At 38.3% G+C, this 24,701-nt stretch overlaps 1 protein-coding gene across 2 annotated transcripts in view; it reads right to left on the bottom strand.

The window, feature by feature from the left end:
- Positions 1–24,701, bottom strand: part of LOC111140861 (F-box and WD repeat domain containing 11) — a 127,147-nt gene that overhangs the window by 92,485 nt on the left and 9,961 nt on the right. The gene's annotated exons all lie outside the window — the stretch shown is intronic.

Here is a 24,701-nt window from a genome sequence, read left to right as displayed (position 1 = left end):
TTAAAAGAACATGAAAGTGAAAATAAAAGTGAAAAAATTTTTTCTCTGATATAACAGATATTCTCATTTTTTCTAGGAGGAGATATCACTTTCAGGAAGATGACTTGACTTGTATCGACTCACAATGGGTCTGACTGACTCAATTACAGTCAGACCACATCATAATCTTCTTTTAACTTTTCATTTTAAACTAAGTAGTCACTCAAAAAGGCTTATTGAACATGTCAGTACACTAAATGCTTCAATAGACAATGAAGAATTCTCAAAACCAAGTACTGTGATATTAAAATTGTTTCTGGAAATAAAACTATACCATTTCCCAGTCCGCTAAAGAACACAGCTAAATTCCTAAAAAGTATAAAATATTTAAAGAAATGCAGTTTCTCTGCTTTTAAGAGTATTAAAACTTAAACCCTAAGGATATTTTAAAAACACCATAACACCATAAATAAAAATCTTTCAAAGACTTTCAAAGCTTCCTTCATGCTTCCTCTTTCATTATTAGGTCTGAACAAGCACCTATAGAATGAAAGTTGATCCTACAAAGAAACCTTTTGAAGCTAAACCTTAACAGCATTTGAACGAGCCCTCTAATATTTTCTAAACACTGCTCATTTCTCAAATATATATACAAGCCCCATCCCGAAGAAGCACACATCCCAAGTTGGCAGTCTCAATCTTTTTTAAAATTTTATACGTACACTAACACATTCAACTGTATGTTATGAGAAAACAATGGTAATCAAAATTTTGCTTCTCCAGCTGGGAATAGCATGAAAAGTGAGCTGTCAAAGCCAACGTATAAAAGGGTATATTTTATCATCCCTTAATTACATTTATAGCAAACTTTACACTTGCTCTACTTTCTCATATAGCCCATTGTCCTCCTATCCTAGGCTGACCTTGGTTTCAAATAAGAGTGAAGTTGTGTGCCTCACAATCCACTGGGCTCTGCGAACAAATGAATCTGTCTTTCAGCCAGGGGCTAAGGCTGCCTTAGTAAGGGATTCCTGCTGCTTGCTGCACAGCAAGGATGTCTTTGATTCCCTTCACACTGTCTGTCTCCTGCAGGCAACTGGGTAAAGAGAGTTCTCGCTGCTTGAAGCCAGAGATTTCATTATATTCTGGAGCTGAAAGGAACTCTACAGAGCATTCTGTCCATCTTCTTAAAATGCTTTTCTAGCCCAGGTCCTCTAAATCTCTCACATTGTGCTTTTGGTGTGCATCCCCTTGAAAGCACCTAGTCTCGACAGCAGATAATTACTGCTAAACACATGCTACAGTAAGGTCACCCTGCAAGTTTCAGACTCTTTGTGCAGGAGTACATATGGACATGGGTAGACTGTAGCACTCTGGAAGTCCTCACACAAAGGAAGTAATGAAGTTTAAGATGGAATGCCCAAATATAAATTTAAGAGATACTGGACTTGTTAAAAACATTGTTCAACTTCACTGTTTTAATAACTTTATGAATGACTCAGCTATAAGCCCTCGGCCAAGATGTTCTACAAAGCACAGAACACAGATGTCACCATCATAATAAAATTTTTCATTAACTCTCAGAGAATACAGAATTGAGAGAAGGATCAGAAGACAAATCTCACAGGGACATTTCCTACTGTGTTTAAGAGGAAAAATAATCCACGAGCCACATTTCTCTATTTTTTTAAGCCACATTTCTTTTCACTGATGAGTTAAAATTCTACAAAGAAACAAAAGAAACAGCTACCAAGACTAGGATGTGAATGAAAAAAGGCTGAAAGGGCGATAATACTATTACTTTGAAAATAAATTCATAAATTGGTCTATAAACCACAGGAAAATCATAAAGTAGTAAGTCTTCTTTTAAAAATTGTATTTTATTTCCCGGGGCGCCTGGCTGGTTCAGTTGGTAGAGCATGCAACTCTTGATCTCAATGTTGTAAGTTTGAGATCCATGTTGGATGTAGAGATTACTTAAAAATAAAATCTTCAGGGGGTGCCTCAGTGGCTCAATTAGTTAAGCCTTTAACTTCTGACTTCAGATCATGATCTCGGAATTTTGAGACTAAGCCCCACGTCAGGCTCTGCACTGAGTGTGCAGCCTGTGTAAGAATCTTTCTCTCCTTCTCCTTCTGCCCCGCTCCTCCTGCTCCCCAGCTTATGCGCTCAAGCTCTCACTAAAAAAAATAAATAAATAAAAATAGGGGCACCTGAGTGGCTCAGTGGGTTAAAGCCTCTGCCTTCGGCTTGGGTCATGGTCCCAGGGTCCTGGGATCGAGCCCCGCATCAGGCTCTCTGCTCGGCGGGGAGGCTGCTTCCCTTCCTCTCTCTCTGCCTGCCTCTCTGCCTGCTTGTGATCTCTGTCAAATAAATAAATAGAATCTTAAAAAAAAAAAATCTTTTTAAAATAAATAATAAATCAATAATAATAAAACAAAATCTTCAAATAAGAAAATGAAAGTAAAAATTATACATTTCCAAATAATAATTTATTAAAAATAGTGTAATTTACAAGCAATTGGTAAGGGAGTTTACCAATTTATAATGTAATGTTTTTAAGTCCTTACAGTGCCTGTACACAGCAGGAACTCAATAAATATTTGTTAAGTTATCAAATAATTAACATGGAAAGTCCAGAAAGTCTACATGCAGAGCAAAAACTTGATTCGGGGCCAGAGAAGAATATGTTATAATTTTAAGGGGCTGATGGTGGACATCTGTTTTTTGGCCACATTGCCTAATCACAGTGATCGATTCAGGAGTGGTGGGCACATGTTCTAAATCGAATCCCAGGGCTTCTATGGAAGCCTAAAGAAAAGAGATTCTTTCCCACTGAGCTTGAACATGACAGGATGAAAGTCAGAGCTACTGATGCCTTCATGCTACCACAGGGAGAGTCTGGAGTTGGTTCCCTGGAGGTATCACTTTTGAGTCTGAGAAAGAAACCTGAATCCACACCTACCTCTAGATTTTTCAAATTACATATTCCTTGTTCTGGCTTATGACAGCTTTAAGTTGGCTTTTCTGCCACTTTAACCGAAAAAATCATAACAAACCTTAAATATTTAGTTCAAATACAACAGGCAAATCTCAAAAAAGGTATTTGATATGGCCAAAGACACAGTATTCTGCTGGAGAAACATTCTTATATACTTACTTTCTTTCCTAAGAAATCACTTTATTCTAAAACAAATAAACAAATACACTCAAAACTAAATGTTCCAAGAATATCTCATTCATGCTATACCACAGATACTAGGGAAAGGAAAACCTACATAACAGGATGAACTAATCAAAACTCTAAGAAGACTGTACAAAGAAGGCACAACAGAAAAGAGAGTCCTTATTTTCCAAAGAGCTCTGAAACCCAACACTGAGAAACCTGACCCACATTTTTATAGGCACTTCATTCCAAATAAGTAATGAGAATGGCATTACCAAATACAAACACCAAATAAATTTAAAAACCTTAGGAAAAGAAATATAGTTATCTAAAAATACAGAATTCCTGCAAACAGCTACAAAGAACACTGTTACAAGCAGAGATTAATCTGTGCCCCTCCTGTTAACAACTAACCTTATTCTGTGCATTTTTACATAACTTTATTTCTTCATTCATCTTCTTTTCCTACATTTTTTTCTTTTATTTTCATTTTCCCACTTATTTTGTTTTTATCTTCCTACATTAAAGGTGTCATTGTAATCATTCAAATGGGGGGTGGGGCTAAAGTAAGGTTTAAGTATATGCTAACTAGCAAAAGTCACTACATATCTGAATTGAGAAAAAGGAGAAAGTTGAAAATAAATTACAGGAATAATACTCTAACACTGATTGTCAATACCATAAAATGTGTCAGCACTGTCCTCGACAAAACTGACAGCTACATGCAGGCATTCCTGCGCCAGCTTACTGGTTCACCATCTACCATCAATAAATTATGCAGTTTTAACTCGGAAAAATGTACATGCATATGTATAGTCCTACGTTTCTCTAAGAATCAGCTACTTGGAAAGGATAGAGAACATCACAAAAGTAAGAAAGCACCATGGCGGAACAGGGAGCCTGATGCGGGGCTCGAGCCCAGGACCACAGGATCATAACCTGAGCCAAAGGTAGACGCCTAACAACTAAGCCACCCAGGTACCCCTGTGCATGTGCATTTAGTAATCTTTTGCTTAGTTGCCAGGCACCTGGGTGGATCAGTCGTCAAGTGTCTGTCTTCAGCTTAGGTCACGATCCCAGAGTTCTGGGATCGAGGCCTGACATCACATCGCATCAGGCTCCTGCTCAACGGGAAGCCTGCTTCTCCCTCTCCCACTCCCCGTTTGTGTTCCCTCTCTTGTGGTCTCTCTCTATCAAATAAATAAACAAAATCTCTAATAATAATCTTTTGTTTTGTTCTTATGCCCTCATCTATTACAGATACATACTGAACTATTCATGGATAAATGGATAAGACAAAAAGTAGAATATAGGAACATTTCCCAAGGCTTAATATTCAAGGTGACTTTTGGTGGTACATAAACATGTTTTCATGTTTAAGAGCTATATGCTTAATTTAAATATATTATAAAAAAATACATAACTAGCGCATCAAACCCATGACTTTGTAGATTTTAATTGCTTAGGGTATATTTTCCCTAAGAAAGCATTTACTGGGCTGAGGTTAAGATCCCAGATCCAACACTACCTGACCTTAAGTAAGGCAGCTATTCAGAGGGCTAGGGAAGAACGGCTGGCTACTTTAAAGCAGACACGCAATAAATATTAGCTACTATGTTATTAGTAAAAGCCAACCTAAAATTCCAACAAAGTAGTCACATACCAGTAGAAAAGACTGGAACTGAAGAGAATGAGGCAAGCCTGGAATGAAGGAGGGAAGAAAGCATGAGGTCTTATAAAGGCAGTCCAGGCAGGGGTAGTTAAGGCCTTTCTTGGCCTTCTCTTCTCCACCTCCCCAGGTACTGAGAATACGCTGCTGCCCACCTATTAGAGCCTAGAGGCCCTGCTGCTCCTGGGCATCTGGCTCTTGAGAGTGCAAGCCACCACTGAACATTCCCCGAACTAAGGTGATAGCTGGAGGTACAGCTTCTAAAACCATCAGAAGAGTTTTTCTTTTCCTTCCCCAGGTGGGAAGGAGAAAGAACACAAGGCTTTGAAGAACAGACAGATGATAAATAGAGATAAAATCACTATGTAACCTTGAGGAAAAAAAAAAAAATCCCTTCTCCAGTTTCCATTTCCTCACATGCTAAAATGTGGAAAATAAGCCTATCTTTCATTCAAAGTTATAGAAGGTTAAAAGGAATAATGGATGTAAATCTAGCATTTAACAAGTGTTAGTCCCTCCCTCATTACTTTGGCAGGAAGATAGAGAACTCTTGGTGAATACAAGAAGCTGGGATGAAATGCACAAAAATAGTCAAGAATAGCTCTTGGACTGCATGGGTTTTGAACCAAAATAAAGGAGGAGAAGCATTCTGGGGTCGGTAAGTTTGGGAAATACTGGGAAACAAATTATTAAAATGACAATTATCAAGTCAATTTCCAAGAGGAGATTATATGAGAAATTTACCAAATTTACTTGACCTAAGGAAGCAACTCCCAGGAACAGCGTTCCTATTAGTCACTGACACATACATACACACACACATACACACACATGGAAAAGGGAGGGAAGGAAAAGAAAGAAAAAAGAGTTAGTAGTCATAGCAGCTGACAACTCCTTCAAAATGACAGCTCAAGTATTAGCAAAATAAACTGGACAGATTAGAAGTCAACGACAAGTTTATGGGGCACCTGGGTGGCTCAGTGTTAAGCATCTGCCTTCTGATCAGGTCATGATCCCAAGGTCCTGGGATCAAGCCCCACATCGGGCTCCATGCTCTACAAGAATCCTGCTTCTCCCTCTCCCACTCCCCTGCTTATGTTCCCTCTCTCGCGGTCTCTCTGTCAAATAAGTAAATAAAATCTTTAAAAAAAAAGAAGAAGAGGTCAATGAAAGGTTTAAAAATCTGGCAAAGAGGCAGAAAGGGAAAGAAGGGATGCTTCTGGACCTCCTGAGAGGAGTTTCTATGGCAACAGTTTAAACTTCAGGATCAAGTCATTTAAAATTAAGGGATGATACTGAAACTGAAAACACCAGGCATTTAAGGAGCAAATGTATTCATTTTAAAAGTAAATATAAACTTCTGGCACAAGATAGTAATTCTCATTTACCCTCCCAAATTTATTCCTTATTCAACTGGGCAGCTGTAGGGCACACACTGTACTAGATGCTGGGAATATGCTATGAGGGGAATATGACATGACAGACATGATCCTTGTCCCCGCAGACATTACTTTCTAATAAAGGAGCTGTCTAGTGGGGAGTTATGCAATACATTTATTAATTACAATTATATTAACAGCAGCAAAGGAAAAGAATGGAGCACTGTAAGAATATGACAAGGGAATCTAATCTTTGGGGTACCTAGGGGACACAACCCCTAAGAGCTGATGCTTGAACTCAGCTCTAAAGGATAAGCAAGGGTTAATCAGGCAAGAAAGGAGGACAGGGTGAACCCTTCTAAATAACAAATAACAGATGACAATGCTTGCTAGGTCAAGGCACTGGAGGAAGGGGTAGGGGAATCACTATGACTAAGGGCAGAAAGAGTGAAAAGAAAAAAACAAAAAACAAAAACAGGCATGACTTCAAGGGAAACAGAGGTGTTAAGTTTGGGATTTCTGATAGGTGCAACTGAAATCATCAAAGGAATGTCAAAATAAAAGACAATCTACACTGGTACTAGAAACCTAGATAGGATGCCCTCCACATATATAAGATATTTCAAGGAATTTCTTTAAAATACAAAAAAGAAAAAACTGGATCAGAAGTAGAGTTCACTAAATGTAAACAAAGAAAAAAGAAAAAAAAAAAAGCCTACCTAAAAAGTGAATGGAATTCCCAGCAGAACCTCACCTCCTGCATCAAAAAGGCTGATAGAAGTGAGCATCCTTGAAGCAATGAGTGAGGCCAAACATGATGGATCCCTCAGTACTTCATAAAGAGGATCTGGAGCCAGGGTCTGGCCAGAGCTCAGCCTGGCTTAAGCTTGCCACAGGCCGTACACTGAGTAAAGCAAATACTTCTGCAGCTGGCTTCTACCAAAAATAGCCATTTTGATAACAAAAAGGCAACACTGTCCAGCCACAACAAACTCAGAAGTTCCTCACTCTGGTGACTTCCTTCCACCACATTCCCTAAAAGCACCTGGATTTAAATCAATAGAGTACAACTACAGCTACACATTTCCCTTTCTTCACAAAAGAAACGTATATAGCCACAAACATAATATATCCAGTATCACTAGTAATTCCAGAAATAATTCGTTAAGTTCTTTAACCAATTGGTATTATTTTTTAATTAATATTCTAAAATGGCATAAACATGGAGAAAACAACACTTTTAGAAAGAATAAGGTCTGTTTTGTCATTTTCATGTAACAGAGTGGGTGAACTTCTGGCCTTATAAAATACACATGTTCTTGAAAATGTGTATATCCTTTGATCCATCAATTCTACCCCTCAGAAATGATCCCAAGGTAATACTCACAGATGTGTTCAAAGATCAAACTACAAGAACAACCCAGTTTTAAGTTGCTACAAATCAGAAATATTTAAAAAAAAAAGAATTTAAATGTCTAATAAAGGAATAATTTCACTAGTTAGCCATTTGTACATTCATATATACAAAGCACCCCTTCAAAATACTATAAGAGAAATACAAAACAGTTCAGAAAAATGCCACAAGTATTGCTGAGTTTTAAAAGCAGTTTGCAGGGGCAGCTGGGTGGCTGCCCAACTCTGGATTTCGACTCTTGGTTTTGGCTCAGGTCATGATCTCAGGGTTGCGAGATTTAGTCCTGCATCAGGCTTGCCCTGAGCATTGAGCCGGCTCAAGAACCTCACTCTCCGGGGCTCCTGGGTGGCTCAGTGGGTTAAAGCCTCTGCCTTCGGCTCAGGTCGTGATCCCGGGGTCCTGGGATCAGGCCCTGCGTCGGGCTCTCTGCTCGGCGGGGAGCCTGCTTCCTCCTCTCTCTCTCTGCCTGCCTCTCTGCCTACTTGTGACCTCTGTCTGTCAAATAAATAAATGAAATCTTTAAAAAAAAAAAAAAAGAATCTCGCTCTCCCTCTTCCCCCAACCCCAAGTCGCACCCAGACATGCGCTCTCTCTCTCCCTCTCGAAAATAAATAAATTAATTAATTTAAAAAAAGGCAATTTAAAAAACAATTTTATGTGTGAAAAATACATATGAAACATACATAAAAATGAAGGAAGGGAAATACACCAAATAGTAAGTCATCAGGGGAAGTTCTGACTCTTTTTGTTTCTTATTTTACATTATTTTTATTTTGAATTTTTCTATAATAAACATGGTTAATTCTGTAAAAACAAAACATAAGCTTATTATGTTCATATGTTCTTCAACAATTTTTCGATAGTGTTTTAATATATGTGTAAACAAAAGCACTGAGCTAACTAGATAACTATATGGGGGAAAAATGAATCTTGATCCCTTGCTCAACCATAAAAAAAAATTGTTTTAAGATGGTAAAGCCATAAAGTTGTGAGTAAACTATCTTTAAGACCTTAGAGTAGGCAAAATTTTCTTAAATGGGACACAAAAAAACAATAAAAAATGAAAGAAAAACCTGTAATTCAATTTTGTAAACATTAAGACCTTCTGTCCATCAAAAGACAACAGTAAGACACTGAAAAAGCAGGCCATAGAACAGATGTCTGCAATGTGTATCTGACAAAGAAGTTGTTTCCTGACAACTGTAAAGAATTCCCACAAATCAAAAGGAAAAGATAACTCAATTTTTTAAAAGGGTCAAAAGGTTTGAATGGATACTTCTCTAAAGACAGTATCTGAAAGGTCAATGGGCACATGAAAAAAATGCTCATTAGTCATCAAGAAAATGTGAATTAAAATCACAATGAGACACTACTTCACACATATAAGAATGACTAAAACCGTCTGACAATGCCAAGTACTGATGAGGCTATAAAAGAAACTGGAACTCGCATATATTGTGGGGAGAGTCATAAGAATGTGCAACCACTTTGGGAAAAGATCTGGCAGTTACTTGGAAGAACTAAACTTTCTGCCAGCAATTCCATTCCTAGGTATATACCCAAGAGAAATGAAATACCCAAATAAAAATTTGAACACAAATGTTCACATAAAATTTATTCGTAATAGTCAAACACTGGAAACAACCCAAATTTCTTCAGCAGGACAATGAATAAACAAAACACTGTATACCTGTGTAATGTAATTGTGCTAAGCAATGGAAAAGAATTAAAAAGTGATTCAACAAGAATGAATCTCAAAAACATTACACTGGGTAAAATAAGCTAAACACAGAGTGCCTGCAGTATATGCATGCCATACAATTTCACCTATATGAAATTCTACAACACGCACAACTAATTTATAGTTATAGAAAGCAGGTTACCAGAGGCCAGGTATAGGGGTGGGGGAACTGCAAAGGGAAGTGAGAGAATTTTACGGGGTGGGGGGGGCAGTTACAATGGATGATAGAAATGTTCTACATATTGATCATGTAGTGGTTATATAGTGTATATAGTTCCCAAATCTCAAGCAGTACACATAAAATGAGCACATTTTACTGCAAGTAAATTATATCTCAATAGTTAATAGTCATAGATACCATTACACATTCATTGGAATGGTTAAAATTAAAAGGACTAGCAAAACAAAGTGATGACTGGAACTCCCCACATTAGAGGTAGGAGTATAAATCAGTCCAAGCACTTGGAAAATAGTTTAGCAGTAACTACTAAAGCTGAACATATGCCTATCCTATGACCCAGTAATTCCACTCCTGGTTTTTTATAACTGATAGAATCAACTGCTTATGTCCACCTTAGAAGTGTGATATGTCAGCCAGAGACTGGAAACGATCCAACTAATTAATCAACAGTAAAATAAACAAACTATGGACTATATATACAATTGAATAATGCACAGGGAAAAAACCTGTTACAACAAAATGAATGTCATAGATATAACAGCAAGCAGAGGGGAAAAAAAAAAAGAGTATAAGCTGTATGATTCCATTTATATAAAATCCAAAAACAGCCATGACTAACCTACAGTGAAAAAGACTAGAATAAACCTTTAGGAGGATTACTGACTTGGTGAGGCATACATATGAGGAAGCCCTCAAGGTGCCCTGAAGTGTTCCGTATGTTGATTTGGGGTAATGGTTACACAGTGTTCTGTTTCCACATGTAAAAATTCATTCAGCTATGCACTTAAGATTTGTGTTCTAATACCAGTAGAAAAGACTGGAACTGAAGAGAATGAGGCAAGCCTGGAATGAAGGAGGGAAGAAAGCATGAGGTCTTATAAAGGCAGTCCAGGCAGGGGTAGTCAAGGCCTTTCTTGGCCTTCTCTTCTCCACCTCCCCAGGTACTGAGAATACGCTGCTGCCCACCTATTAGAGCCTAGAGGCCCTGCTGCTCCTGGGCATCTGGCTCTTGAGAGTGCAAGCCACCACTGAACATTCCCCGAACTAAGGTGATAGCTGGAGGTACAGCTTCTAAAACCATCAGAAGAGTTTTTCTTTTCCTTCCCCAGGTGGGAAGGAGAAAGAACACAAGGCTTTGAAGAACAGACAGATGATAAATAGAGATAAAATCACTATGTAACCTTGAGGAAAAAAAAAAAAATCCCTTCTCCAGTTTCCATTTCCTCACATGCTAAAATGTGGAAAATAAGCCTATCTTTCATTCAAAGTTATAGAAGGTTAAAAGGAATAATGGATGTAAATCTAGCATTTAACAAGTGTTAGTCCCTCCCTCATTACTTTGGCAGGAAGATAGAGAACTCTTGGTGAATACAAGAAGCTGGGATGAAATGCACAAAAATAGTCAAGAATAGCTCTTGGACTGCATGGGTTTTGAACCAAAATAAAGGAGGAGAAGCATTCTGGGGTCGGTAAGTTTGGGAAATACTGGGAAACAAATTATTAAAATGACAATTATCAAGTCAATTTCCAAGAGGAGATTATATGAGAAATTTACCAAATTTACTTGACCTAAGGAAGCAACTCCCAGGAACAGCGTTCCTATTAGTCACTGACACATACATACACACACACATACACACACATGGAAAAGGGAGGGAAGGAAAAGAAAGAAAAAAGAGTTAGTAGTCATAGCAGCTGACAACTCCTTCAAAATGACAGCTCAAGTATTAGCAAAATAAACTGGACAGATTAGAAGTCAACGACAAGTTTATGGGGCACCTGGGTGGCTCAGTGTTAAGCATCTGCCTTCTGATCAGGTCATGATCCCAAGGTCCTGGGATCAAGCCCCACATCGGGCTCCATGCTCTACAAGAATCCTGCTTCTCCCTCTCCCACTCCCCTGCTTATGTTCCCTCTCTCGCGGTCTCTCTGTCAAATAAGTAAATAAAATCTTTAAAAAAAAAGAAGAAGAGGTCAATGAAAGGTTTAAAAATCTGGCAAAGAGGCAGAAAGGGAAAGAAGGGATGCTTCTGGACCTCCTGAGAGGAGTTTCTATGGCAACAGTTTAAACTTCAGGATCAAGTCATTTAAAATTAAGGGATGATACTGAAACTGAAAACACCAGGCATTTAAGGAGCAAATGTATTCATTTTAAAAGTAAATATAAACTTCTGGCACAAGATAGTAATTCTCATTTACCCTCCCAAATTTATTCCTTATTCAACTGGGCAGCTGTAGGGCACACACTGTACTAGATGCTGGGAATATGCTATGAGGGGAATATGACATGACAGACATGATCCTTGTCCCCGCAGACATTACTTTCTAATAAAGGAGCTGTCTAGTGGGGAGTTATGCAATACATTTATTAATTACAATTATATTAACAGCAGCAAAGGAAAAGAATGGAGCACTGTAAGAATATGACAAGGGAATCTAATCTTTGGGGTACCTAGGGGACACAACCCCTAAGAGCTGATGCTTGAACTCAGCTCTAAAGGATAAGCAAGGGTTAATCAGGCAAGAAAGGAGGACAGGGTGAACCCTTCTAAATAACAAATAACAGATGACAATGCTTGCTAGGTCAAGGCACTGGAGGAAGGGGTAGGGGAATCACTATGACTAAGGGCAGAAAGAGTGAAAAGAAAAAAACAAAAAACAAAAACAGGCATGACTTCAAGGGAAACAGAGGTGTTAAGTTTGGGATTTCTGATAGGTGCAACTGAAATCATCAAAGGAATGTCAAAATAAAAGACAATCTACACTGGTACTAGAAACCTAGATAGGATGCCCTCCACATATATAAGATATTTCAAGGAATTTCTTTAAAATACAAAAAAGAAAAAACTGGATCAGAAGTAGAGTTCACTAAATGTAAACAAAGAAAAAAGAAAAAAAAAAAAGCCTACCTAAAAAGTGAATGGAATTCCCAGCAGAACCTCACCTCCTGCATCAAAAAGGCTGATAGAAGTGAGCATCCTTGAAGCAATGAGTGAGGCCAAACATGATGGATCCCTCAGTACTTCATAAAGAGGATCTGGAGCCAGGGTCTGGCCAGAGCTCAGCCTGGCTTAAGCTTGCCACAGGCCGTACACTGAGTAAAGCAAATACTTCTGCAGCTGGCTTCTACCAAAAATAGCCATTTTGATAACAAAAAGGCAACACTGTCCAGCCACAACAAACTCAGAAGTTCCTCACTCTGGTGACTTCCTTCCACCACATTCCCTAAAAGCACCTGGATTTAAATCAATAGAGTACAACTACAGCTACACATTTCCCTTTCTTCACAAAAGAAACGTATATAGCCACAAACATAATATATCCAGTATCACTAGTAATTCCAGAAATAATTCGTTAAGTTCTTTAACCAATTGGTATTATTTTTTAATTAATATTCTAAAATGGCATAAACATGGAGAAAACAACACTTTTAGAAAGAATAAGGTCTGTTTTGTCATTTTCATGTAACAGAGTGGGTGAACTTCTGGCCTTATAAAATACACATGTTCTTGAAAATGTGTATATCCTTTGATCCATCAATTCTACCCCTCAGAAATGATCCCAAGGTAATACTCACAGATGTGTTCAAAGATCAAACTACAAGAACAACCCAGTTTTAAGTTGCTACAAATCAGAAATATTTAAAAAAAAAAGAATTTAAATGTCTAATAAAGGAATAATTTCACTAGTTAGCCATTTGTACATTCATATATACAAAGCACCCCTTCAAAATACTATAAGAGAAATACAAAACAGTTCAGAAAAATGCCACAAGTATTGCTGAGTTTTAAAAGCAGTTTGCAGGGGCAGCTGGGTGGCTGCCCAACTCTGGATTTCGACTCTTGGTTTTGGCTCAGGTCATGATCTCAGGGTTGCGAGATTTAGTCCTGCATCAGGCTTGCCCTGAGCATTGAGCCGGCTCAAGAACCTCACTCTCCGGGGCTCCTGGGTGGCTCAGTGGGTTAAAGCCTCTGCCTTCGGCTCAGGTCGTGATCCCGGGGTCCTGGGATCAGGCCCTGCGTCGGGCTCTCTGCTCGGCGGGGAGCCTGCTTCCTCCTCTCTCTCTCTGCCTGCCTCTCTGCCTACTTGTGACCTCTGTCTGTCAAATAAATAAATGAAATCTTTAAAAAAAAAAAAAAAGAATCTCGCTCTCCCTCTTCCCCCAACCCCAAGTCGCACCCAGACATGCGCTCTCTCTCTCCCTCTCGAAAATAAATAAATTAATTAATTTAAAAAAAGGCAATTTAAAAAACAATTTTATGTGTGAAAAATACATATGAAACATACATAAAAATGAAGGAAGGGAAATACACCAAATAGTAAGTCATCAGGGGAAGTTCTGACTCTTTTTGTTTCTTATTTTACATTATTTTTATTTTGAATTTTTCTATAATAAACATGGTTAATTCTGTAAAAACAAAACATAAGCTTATTATGTTCATATGTTCTTCAACAATTTTTCGATAGTGTTTTAATATATGTGTAAACAAAAGCACTGAGCTAACTAGATAACTATATGGGGGAAAAATGAATCTTGATCCCTTGCTCAACCATAAAAAAAAATTGTTTTAAGATGGTAAAGCCATAAAGTTGTGAGTAAACTATCTTTAAGACCTTAGAGTAGGCAAAATTTTCTTAAATGGGACACAAAAAAACAATAAAAAATGAAAGAAAAACCTGTAATTCAATTTTGTAAACATTAAGACCTTCTGTCCATCAAAAGACAACAGTAAGACACTGAAAAAGCAGGCCATAGAACAGATGTCTGCAATGTGTATCTGACAAAGAAGTTGTTTCCTGACAACTGTAAAGAATTCCCACAAATCAAAAGGAAAAGATAACTCAATTTTTTAAAAGGGTCAAAAGGTTTGAATGGATACTTCTCTAAAGACAGTATCTGAAAGGTCAATGGGCACATGAAAAAAATGCTCATTAGTCATCAAGAAAATGTGAATTAAAATCACAATGAGACACTACTTCACACATATAAGAATGACTAAAACCGTCTGACAATGCCAAGTACTGATGAGGCTATAAAAGAAACTGGAACTCGCATATATTGTGGGGAGAGTCATAAGAATGTGCAACCACTTTGGGAAAAGATCTGGCAGTTACTTGGAAGAACTAAACTTTCTGCCAGCAATTCCATTCCTAGGTATATACCCAAGAGAAATGAAATACCCAAATAAAAATTTGAACACAAATGTTCACATAAAATTTATTCGTAATAGTCAAACACTGGAAACAACCCAAATTTCTTCAGCAGGACAATGAATAAACAAAACACTGTATACCTGTGTAATGTAATTGTGCTAAGCAATGGAAAAGAATTAAAAAGTGATTCAACAAGAATGAATCTCAAAAACATTACACTGGGTAAAATAAGCTAAACACAGAGTGCCTGCAGTATATGCATGCCATACAATTTCACCTATATGAAATTCTACAACACGCACAACTAATTTATAGTTATAGAAAGCAGGTTACCAGAGGCCAGGTATAGGGGTGGGGGAACTGCAAAGGGAAGTGAGAGAATTTTACGGGGTGGGGGGGGCAGTTACAATGGATGATAGAAATGTTCTACATATTGATCATGTAGTGGTTATATAGTGTATATAGTTCCCAAATCTCAAGCAGTACACATAAAATGAGCACATTTTACTGCAAGTAAATTATATCTCAATAGTTAATAGTCATAGATACCATTACACATTCATTGGAATGGTTAAAATTAAAAGGACTAGCAAAACAAAGTGATGACTGGAACTCCCCACATTAGAGGTAGGAGTATAAATCAGTCCAAGCACTTGGAAAATAGTTTAGCAGTAACTACTAAAGCTGAACATATGCCTATCCTATGACCCAGTAATTCCACTCCTGGTTTTTTATAACTGATAGAATCAACTGCTTATGTCCACCTTAGAAGTGTGATATGTCAGCCAGAGACTGGAAACGATCCAACTAATTAATCAACAGTAAAATAAACAAACTATGGACTATATATACAATTGAATAATGCACAGGGAAAAAACCTGTTACAACAAAATGAATGTCATAGATATAACAGCAAGCAGAGGGGAAAAAAAAAAAGAGTATAAGCTGTATGATTCCATTTATATAAAATCCAAAAACAGCCATGACTAACCTACAGTGAAAAAGACTAGAATAAACCTTTAGGAGGATTACTGACTTGGTGAGGCATACATATGAGGAAGCCCTCAAGGTGCCCTGAAGTGTTCCGTATGTTGATTTGGGGTAATGGTTACACAGTGTTCTGTTTCCACATGTAAAAATTCATTCAGCTATGCACTTAAGATTTGTGTTCTACACTACACGTAAGTTATAGAAGCAAACATGTACGAATACCCTTTAAACCAATCTTTGCTCATCCTTTGAAGCCGAAGCTTATTACACAGAATCCAGATATGGCTGGTCAGTGTGAGTTACTCTCACTCCCAGTCTTGTCACTACACGTAAGTTATAGAAGCAAACATGTACGAATACCCTTTAAACCAATCTTTGCTCATCCTTTGAAGCCGAAGCTTATTACACAGAATCCAGATATGGCTGGTCAGTGTGAGTTACTCTCACTCCCAGTCTTGTCACTTAAGTGCTCTCCAGGTCTATTTCCCTCAGACTGCCTAAGCCAGCAGTGCTACTAAGTATCTAGAGTAATAGCATTGGCAATGGAACTGGATAAAGTCATGCCCCAATCGGACAGGGAAGATGTCCAAAATACTTATTAACAACATAAATGGTTTTAATATAGGTGTGATTTTAAATGTACCAGACAGTCCCATGTCAACTCATTACCCTTTGGATTAACTTCCTGCAGAAATTGTGGTGAAAATTAAATGAAGCAGCCAACTCTCTAAAAATAAGTATATAGGGATGCCTGGGTGGCTCAGTTGGTTAAGCAGCTGCCTTCGGCTCAGGTCATGATCCCGGCGTCCTGGGATCGAGTCCCACATCGGGCTCCTTGCTCAGCGGGGAGCCTGCTTCTCCCTCTGCCTATGCCTGCCATTCTGTCTGCCTGTGCTTGCTCTCTCTCCCTCTCTCTCTCTCTCTGACAAATAAATAAATAAAATCTTTAAAAAAAAAATAAAATAAAAATAAGTATATAGTTTAACTAATATTTTTGTCTGGAAATTTAGCTCTATAATTAAGAAAAAAAATTACAGTATATTCACTCCATACACAACTTCCAGAAATAAAGCCAGAGTTAGATTTTTTGACAAAAGGTGCTATTGGCATATTACAAAACTAAACTTTACACAGGGACAATGCAAGAAACTATTACTACTGTCTTCCAAAATTAATCAATAGATCATGAAAATGTGTGGTTAACTTCCAGAAACCAACTTGTGAATGCAAAGCTTTTTAAAAGTATGACTTGATGTTTTAGTAGAGTTTGATTTACATCCTTGTCAATATATATACATACACATACTCCACATTTTAAAATGTCTCATTTTCTCCTCTCTGCACCATCTGTACTACCTAGTATTACCCTGTAATATTCCAACAGTCTACGGACTGGTCTCACTACTCCAATATATCCTCCAAACCAATTGCCAGATCTAAAGCACAGATCTTTCTCAAGCTTTCAGTCATTCCTCCTCTCAAATCACATCTCCCACCCTCACACCCCAACTCTAATCCCGCAGGATCACACATGTTCAGAAGCTTGTAAGGGCTAGACAGATAAAGACAGATTTACAGGGGGCTATAGGGACCAGGAAAGCACAAGCCCCAACTCTAATAAAAGGCAGCCACTCCTCAACTCCAATTTTCAGACAAACCAGAAATTAGTGTTTTGATAAGATATTTCTCAAAAATTTTTTTTTTAGATTTTATTTATTTATTTGAGAGAGAATGTAGGTGGGGGGGTGGGGGGGCAGAGGAAGAGGAAGGGAGTTCGCCCTGGCAGGGCCTGACCCCAGGACCCAGAGATCATGACCTCAGCCAAGGCAGATGCTTAACTGACTGAGCTGCCCAGGCACCCCATATCTCAATTTTTTAAATCTATGCAGACCAAATAAAATATATCTGTGAAGCTCGATGCATAGGCTACTATTTCATAACTTCTGACCTAAAGGGTAAAGTCCAGATTTGGTTATAATTTATCTTTGCAAATTTATCTTCATCAATCCCACCACGCAACTTACACTCCAATATTATTCGCAGAACTACTTACCTGTCCCACCCTACAGGCACTACAGACCATTGCCTGCCTGCCAGTCATCGTTCACTTGTTTAGCTTTGCCATGAGAGCCCTCCCCTCCCCCAATACATCCATTTTTCATGTCTAGCTTCTGCTCAGGCCTCAAAGGGTGAGTAAAACATCATGATCCCTACCAGCTTTCACACTGCACTACAGTTCTGTAAGCTTCTGGAAGCAAGGTACATATCTCATTCTGTTCTGCACACCCAGCAACCGAACAGTACCTGCTTGAGTACATGTTCAATAATGAATGGAGTTATTTATCTGCTATTTACAAAACAATTTGTATCTCAACTTGATAGCTATTATACACTAATATGGTCCCTTAGATTTTGAAAATCTAAAGACAAACAGGTTTAGAAAAATATCCCTGTAATACGAAATTTGAATCAGAACTAATAAGATCTCATGGTTCTTTTTAAGTATACTCTTTAGTTCTATCTACTGAAAGGCTCTAAAAGCAATGACAACCCAACAACAAGGCTTTGGACTTCTAAATACCATTCCCCACTAAAAGGAATCAGAGCTTCTTGGAGAAATGGTTGATGCCTGAAATGCAGAGAAAGTGAAAAGCCAAGAAACACACAAAGACTGATGGGATCATATCAAAAGGAAGCAGGGTGCTACCTTGAAGGGGCTCTCATTAGCCAAATCAGAGACAATAAAGACTGCTGGAGCACCTGGGTGGCTCAGTCAGTTAAGCATCTCAATTCTCGGTTCCAGTTCAGGTCATGGTCTCAGGGTGGTGGGATGGAATCCCACCTCGGGCTCCCTGCTCAGCAGAAGATTTTCTTCCTAATCCTCTCTCTCTTCCCAACGCCCCCCCCCCATTTCTCTCTCAAATAAATAAATCTTTACCAAAAAAGACTGATTGTTAATACACTAAATAAATAAAAAAAAAAATACTCCATGAGAGTATGATGGTACACAAAAGAAAGGAGGAGAAACAGGGATGGCCTCTGTGAATGCTAGCTAATAAATGTAGACAGAATGACAGAAAACCACAATTTTGTAACTCCTATTGTAATAAATGACTTCAGGATCAGGATGCTGAAACCATTTGGGGCACCTGGGTAGCACAGATGGTTAAGCCTCTGCTTTCAGCTCAGGTCATGATCCCAGGGTCCTGGGATTGAGTCCCGTATCAGGCTCCTTGCTCAGCGAGGAACCTGCTTTCTCCCTCTCCCTCTGCTGCTCCCCCTGCTTGGGCTCTCTCTCTCTCTCTGTCAAATAAATAAATAAAATCCTTTAAAAAAAAAAAAAAAAAGATGCTAAAACCACTGGGTGAAATGTTGTAATGGAATAGGATATTTACAAGGTTCCAAAATACTGTCCCATTAATTCCTTTCTAATAGCAGAGGATAAAATTGTACCTTTATAAATGAGAGACCTGGCTATTGCCACCTTAGCCAAGGGATCAAATTTAACATAGCTCATAATGGGATAGCCTGTCATCAAGTGCCTCCCAACATGACTCAATGCAAAGTAAGTACACTTCACCTACGATGAAGCATTCTTGTCAGAATGTTTAACCTGGTTGCAATCAAGGCTCTCACCTAACTTCCAGTTTACAGTAAGTACAGTAGCTAGAGAGACAAGTTAAATGACACCATGAGGAAATAAACAAATGAAGAACAGTTGCACATCCTGGAAGACAAGTAAGCTGGACTCTGTAAAAACAATCGATGCCAGGAGAGGAGGGAAAGGGCAGAGGGAATGTTCCAAATGAAAAGAAATTAAAGAGATATAATAACCAGACACAATGGATGTATTCTGTTTGAATCCTGGCCTTTAAAACAAAATGGGGGGAGGAGGGGACAGCATGCCAAAAGAGACATTCTTGGGACAATTAGGAAAATCTAACTGAATATTCGATATTACATTATGGAATTATTTTCATTTTTTCAGACATAAAAATAGTATTGTGGTTTTATATATGAAATAGAAATGACTACATGTACATGGTTCTGTGTGTGTGTGTGTGTGTGTGTGTGTGTGTGTGTGTAGTTTTAGAGAGAGAGCCTATACTTATTCTTAGGAGACAAGTGCTGTAATATTTAAAGGGTGAAGTATCATCCTTGCTACTTATTATCAAATTTCTTAACAACCACAAAGGATATGTATTTGAGGAGAGAAGGACAGAAGATGAGAGAGAAAGAGGAAGAAGGGAGGAAAGTGGCAAGTGGGAAAAGGAGGAATGGAGGCATGGAGCAGAGAAATAATACAAATACGGCAAAACTTTAACAACTGTTGACTCTAGGTGGAAAGCCTATACAAGTGTTTGTTGTACTGGGTTTCCCCCAACTCTTCTGTATATATATGAAAATTTTCAAAATAAAAAGTTATGGGGCGGGAGGAGAAGCACAACTAAAAAAATATATATATATCAGCTTGAAATCCACATAACACCATGAGAGTATCAGGGAAAAAAGAATATTCTCAAGCAAAGTCCTGAGAGTATATATTGCAGCAGTACAACTGGAGGGCAATGTGGCAATGTCTATCAGATTTTTTAAAAGCATCTATCTAATGAACTTTACTCCTAGGAAACTTTCCTGAAGATAAACTTCCCCACATGTAAAATGACATATACACTAAGTTATTCTTTACAACATTATATGTAATAGCAAAAGACTGGCCATAACCTGTACATGTATCAGTCCAGACTGGTTTAACAAATTATAGCACCTACAATAAATCAGCATGCATCTTTTAAATTATCTCTTCAAAAAATATGGGTGCTCTTTGGGAACTGATATGAAACATAACCATGTCATGTTTTACACTAAAAAAAATTCAAGGTGCAGATGAAATGTACAGCACACACACTTATACATGAAAGCTACACAAAAATATGGTTGAATAGCTGGAGTCAGAGGGAACAGGAGACCTGCCGACTTTTAAAAGTCTACTCCCTTTTGTACTTTATGAATTTTGTAGCATACACATATACAATGTATCCTAAAAACCTTTTTGTTAAGTACTGATTTACTGTAGCTATAATGAACTCCTCATATCTCCATGCTTTCATTACCAAAACCGGGCATTACAGACCCCCTGGGAACTAGGGCCAGAAGTGCGCGTGTCAGGTAAAAATAGCCGACAGTAAACATCTGCCTTAAAAATCCCTTCAATACGGCCGCACTAGACTGACACATCATCTCTGCAATTCCAACACAGCTCATTTTCACTCCGTTTGAACAGTTCACTGTTTCTTCAACTACCTAGTATATGAAACAGCTGGCTTGTCCTTTGGCCTCATGTTGTGATATTAAAAATGTCTTTAAAATACCATAATCACACTTATCACAGCTAGATGAGCAGCAGTCACGAATTGAGACAGGCTGAGAAAAGAGCAAATTTTCATTTCTCATGTCACACTTGATCCACAGCCTTCACTGTTCAGGTTATTTTCCCCTTGCTTTGGTCATGAGATGTATGGGAGTTAATTTGCTTAAATGTCCGTAAGATACATAGTGACAATATGGAGTTTTAAAAAACACATTTCAAAAACTTACCTCCATTAATTAAACAAACCATTATAGTGTTAAAAAAAAAAAAAAAAAAAGCAAATCATAACCCAAACATAATGGGCTAATCTGCAGACTGGGAACATACTGTAATGGACTATCAGGTTCAGATGAAAAGGAGAGTGGTAACACTGCTTGATCACTATCACATATGATCTCATAAGGTCATGTGAACTTACAGTCCATGTCTTTATGTTAGCATTCCCATACACTGATACACAGATTCCTCAATCTACACTCTGAGAAATCTTATAAATCTACTGAGTAAAGTGGGCTACCAGTGGAGCAAAATAAAAATTCCCAAATCTTTCTCTCTCCCCCTGCTTTCTCTGATGCTCATATTCCTACTAGATACTTCTCAAAGAGGATTCACGACACACAACTCAAATTCATTATAAATTAAATTCATTCTTTTACCCTCTACCTCTCCCACGCCCTGTATGCCCTTCTGCTAATATTCCTCATCTTGGAAAAGACAGTAAACATCCATCTTGGTGCCCAAGGCAAAAATCTAAAATTCATACTATAGTCCATCCATCACCTACTCCAATAATCAATCCTCAAGTTCTGTAGATCCTACCACCTACATCTTTTTCTTAAGTCCAATCCACCTTCATCATGCCCACCATCAATGCTTTGGTTTGCCTTCCTCATTGCTCACTTGAACTAACTGGTCTCCCTGCCTTCACTCTCTCTAATCCACTTTGCACACACCTGAAAAGTTAACTTCCTAAAATAGAAATTTGGTTATGTTACTCTTTCTTCCTTCAGAACAGAAGAACAAGAGTGAGTCACAAAGTAATGATATAGCAAGCTAAAAACAAGCTCATTCAATAACACAATAAAATCCAAAGAGAATGTACCACTGAGTTTATTTTTTATGAGTATGTTCTTATTCCACCCCACACTACATGACCAAATTAAATAAGCCAATACAACTGTTTTGGTCTATAGACTACATGGAAGCAAAAAAAATCTGACTGCCTATCTTCTCAGAGTCAAAAATGAATACAAAATGAATCACAGCAGTGATAAAGGCATTTATTTCCTTCAGTTTTCTGAAGGGAAACGAAGGGTTTCCTAGACCTATGAAGTCAAGAATGCATTCAAGCTGAAATGTACTAACTTGTCTGAAAATGAATGCCTTAATCTGAAAAGGTTTGGGGAAGTTAAAAGCAAAGAGAGAAGGACGCCTGGGTGGCTCAATCGGTTAAGCATCTGCCTTCCGCTCAGGTCATGATCCCTGGGTCCTGGGATTGAGTTCTGCATCCACCTCCTTGCTCAGCGAGGAGCCTGCTTCTCCCTCTGCCTGTCGCTCCTCCTCTCTGTGCTCTCTCTCTCTCTCTGACAAATAAATAAATCTTTAAAAAGGGGGGGGGGGCAAGGAAAGAAGTTGAAGGAAGAGGTTCTGCCGTAGGGAAAAACCACCCATCCCTACTATAAGCTGAACGAGGTTGTCTCAGTCCCAGTCCAGCAAATATCTCACTTTTCTGGTTGAGTCCATGCTAACTATACAATCTGACCTGAGAGGTCAAGTCTATACACATAAGAACAGTATTTCAGGCATTTGGCTTGAGTCTTCAGGTCCCTCTAACTCTGTTTCTTACTGAAAACTTAAACTGGTATATTAATTAGGACTAGTAACCAAATCTATCTATCAAAAAGGTTTATATTAATCATACCAACATGCACATACCATTATAAACTAGTAGACTGGAATTGTGGCTTTACTTATCAATCTTGCACAGCTGGTTAATACTGGCCATACCTGGGATGAGGCGTTGCTTTGAACATGCTGACCAAATCAGATTTCTTGGGGTTTAAAGCCAATGAACAGACCCAGGATGAAGGTAAATTCTAAAACTGCACATGTGGCTATTTAAATTAAATAAAACTTAAAATTCAGGTCCTCAGTTACAGAGCCACGTTTCAAAACAGCCCCATGTGACTAGTGGCTACCATACTGAACAGCAGAGATATTGAACACTTTCATTACCATAGAAGTTCTACTGGACAGTAATGTTCTGGAAGATAGCCTCCAACAAACCCTACTGTGAATCCCCTTGGGAAACAGCCTGATAGTCTTGAATGACTAACACGGAACTGAGATCTAGACTGTTTTGTACCAAAGGTCAGAAGTAGATAGTCGACACAACAATTGTTTCCTTTTCCTTTGCAGTGATTTCAGTTTTAGCCCTCAGGATTTCCACCCCTCTTCTTATCACTGGATGACACTCGATACTACAGACAATACAGCACAGACTTTAGAAGCACACTCTCTGAAGCCAGATTGCCTGGATTCATACCTATCTTTGTCTCTTCCTAGACAGGAGACCTTGGACATGTTATTTAATTACTCTATCATTCAGTTTCCTCATCAGTAAATACATAATGGTACCTTGAGTTAATACAAATATAAAAAGTTTATACATATGAAGTGCTTATAATTGTGCTCAACACAGAGTAAGTTTATGATAAAAAGACATTTTTTTTAAGATTAAAGGAAATGGATAATCTGGAGAGTATATTAAATACCAAAAAGGGATGCCTGGGTGGCTCAGCTGGTTAAGCCACTGCCTTCGGCTCAGGTCATGATCCCAGGGTCCTGGGATAGAGTCCCGCATCCGGCTCCTCGCTCAGCAGGGAGCCTGCTTCTCTCTCTGCCTCTTTCCTGCCACTCTGCCTGCTTGTGCGCGTGTGCGCGCTCTCTCTCTCTCTCTCTCTCTCTCTCTCTCTCTGACAAATAAATAAATAAATAAACTCTTTTTAAAAAATAAATACATACATACATACATACCCCCCCAAAAAAGTCATGTTTTCACGAGAGCTGCCTGCCAATGTAAAGCACCTTTGTTACTCGTAAGGCTACCAAACCACAGGTCAAACGAAGCCCACATAATAAGCTACTGAGATATTTAAATAACCAATAAAAACTAAGGAGGCACTGAGAAGATACAGGTTCAAGTTCACTAGAGCATATGACACTTCCCTGTATACACCATGTTCTGACATTTAAATGCACTGTCTCTCTTATACTCCCTAAGTTACCTTTATGTTCACTTGAAGATCTTATAATTTCTTCACCAAGCAGAAAGACCACAAGATATAAAAATACCATGCCAAACAATGATCTATCATGTGTTTTCCAAGTGGAAACCCTTTATGGAAAACCACACCTTGCTCTTGCAGATGGGCAATTTGAAAATCCAGAAGATGAAGTTCAAACTTCAGCAAACGCAGTCACATGGAAAGAGCCAGAACTTTGGAAACATAAGGACTCAAGCCTAAAGCGTGGCTTTGCCATTTATTAGCTGTATGACCCAGGGCAACTTGCACTTACTTAATGCTTATGAGCTTCATTTCACTCACTATAAAATATAAGGTTATAGCATGTGCCAACTGAGTAAGAAATATATGT

Source organism: Enhydra lutris, unplaced genomic scaffold (genome assembly GCF_002288905.1).
Source record: "Enhydra lutris kenyoni isolate GAN:26980312 unplaced genomic scaffold, ASM228890v2 scaffoldscaffold5, whole genome shotgun sequence".
In the NCBI taxonomy this organism is placed as follows: domain Eukaryota; kingdom Metazoa; phylum Chordata; class Mammalia; order Carnivora; family Mustelidae; genus Enhydra; species Enhydra lutris.
Note: the sequence above shows the minus strand (reverse complement) of the source record. Positions and strands in the feature narration are given on the sequence as shown.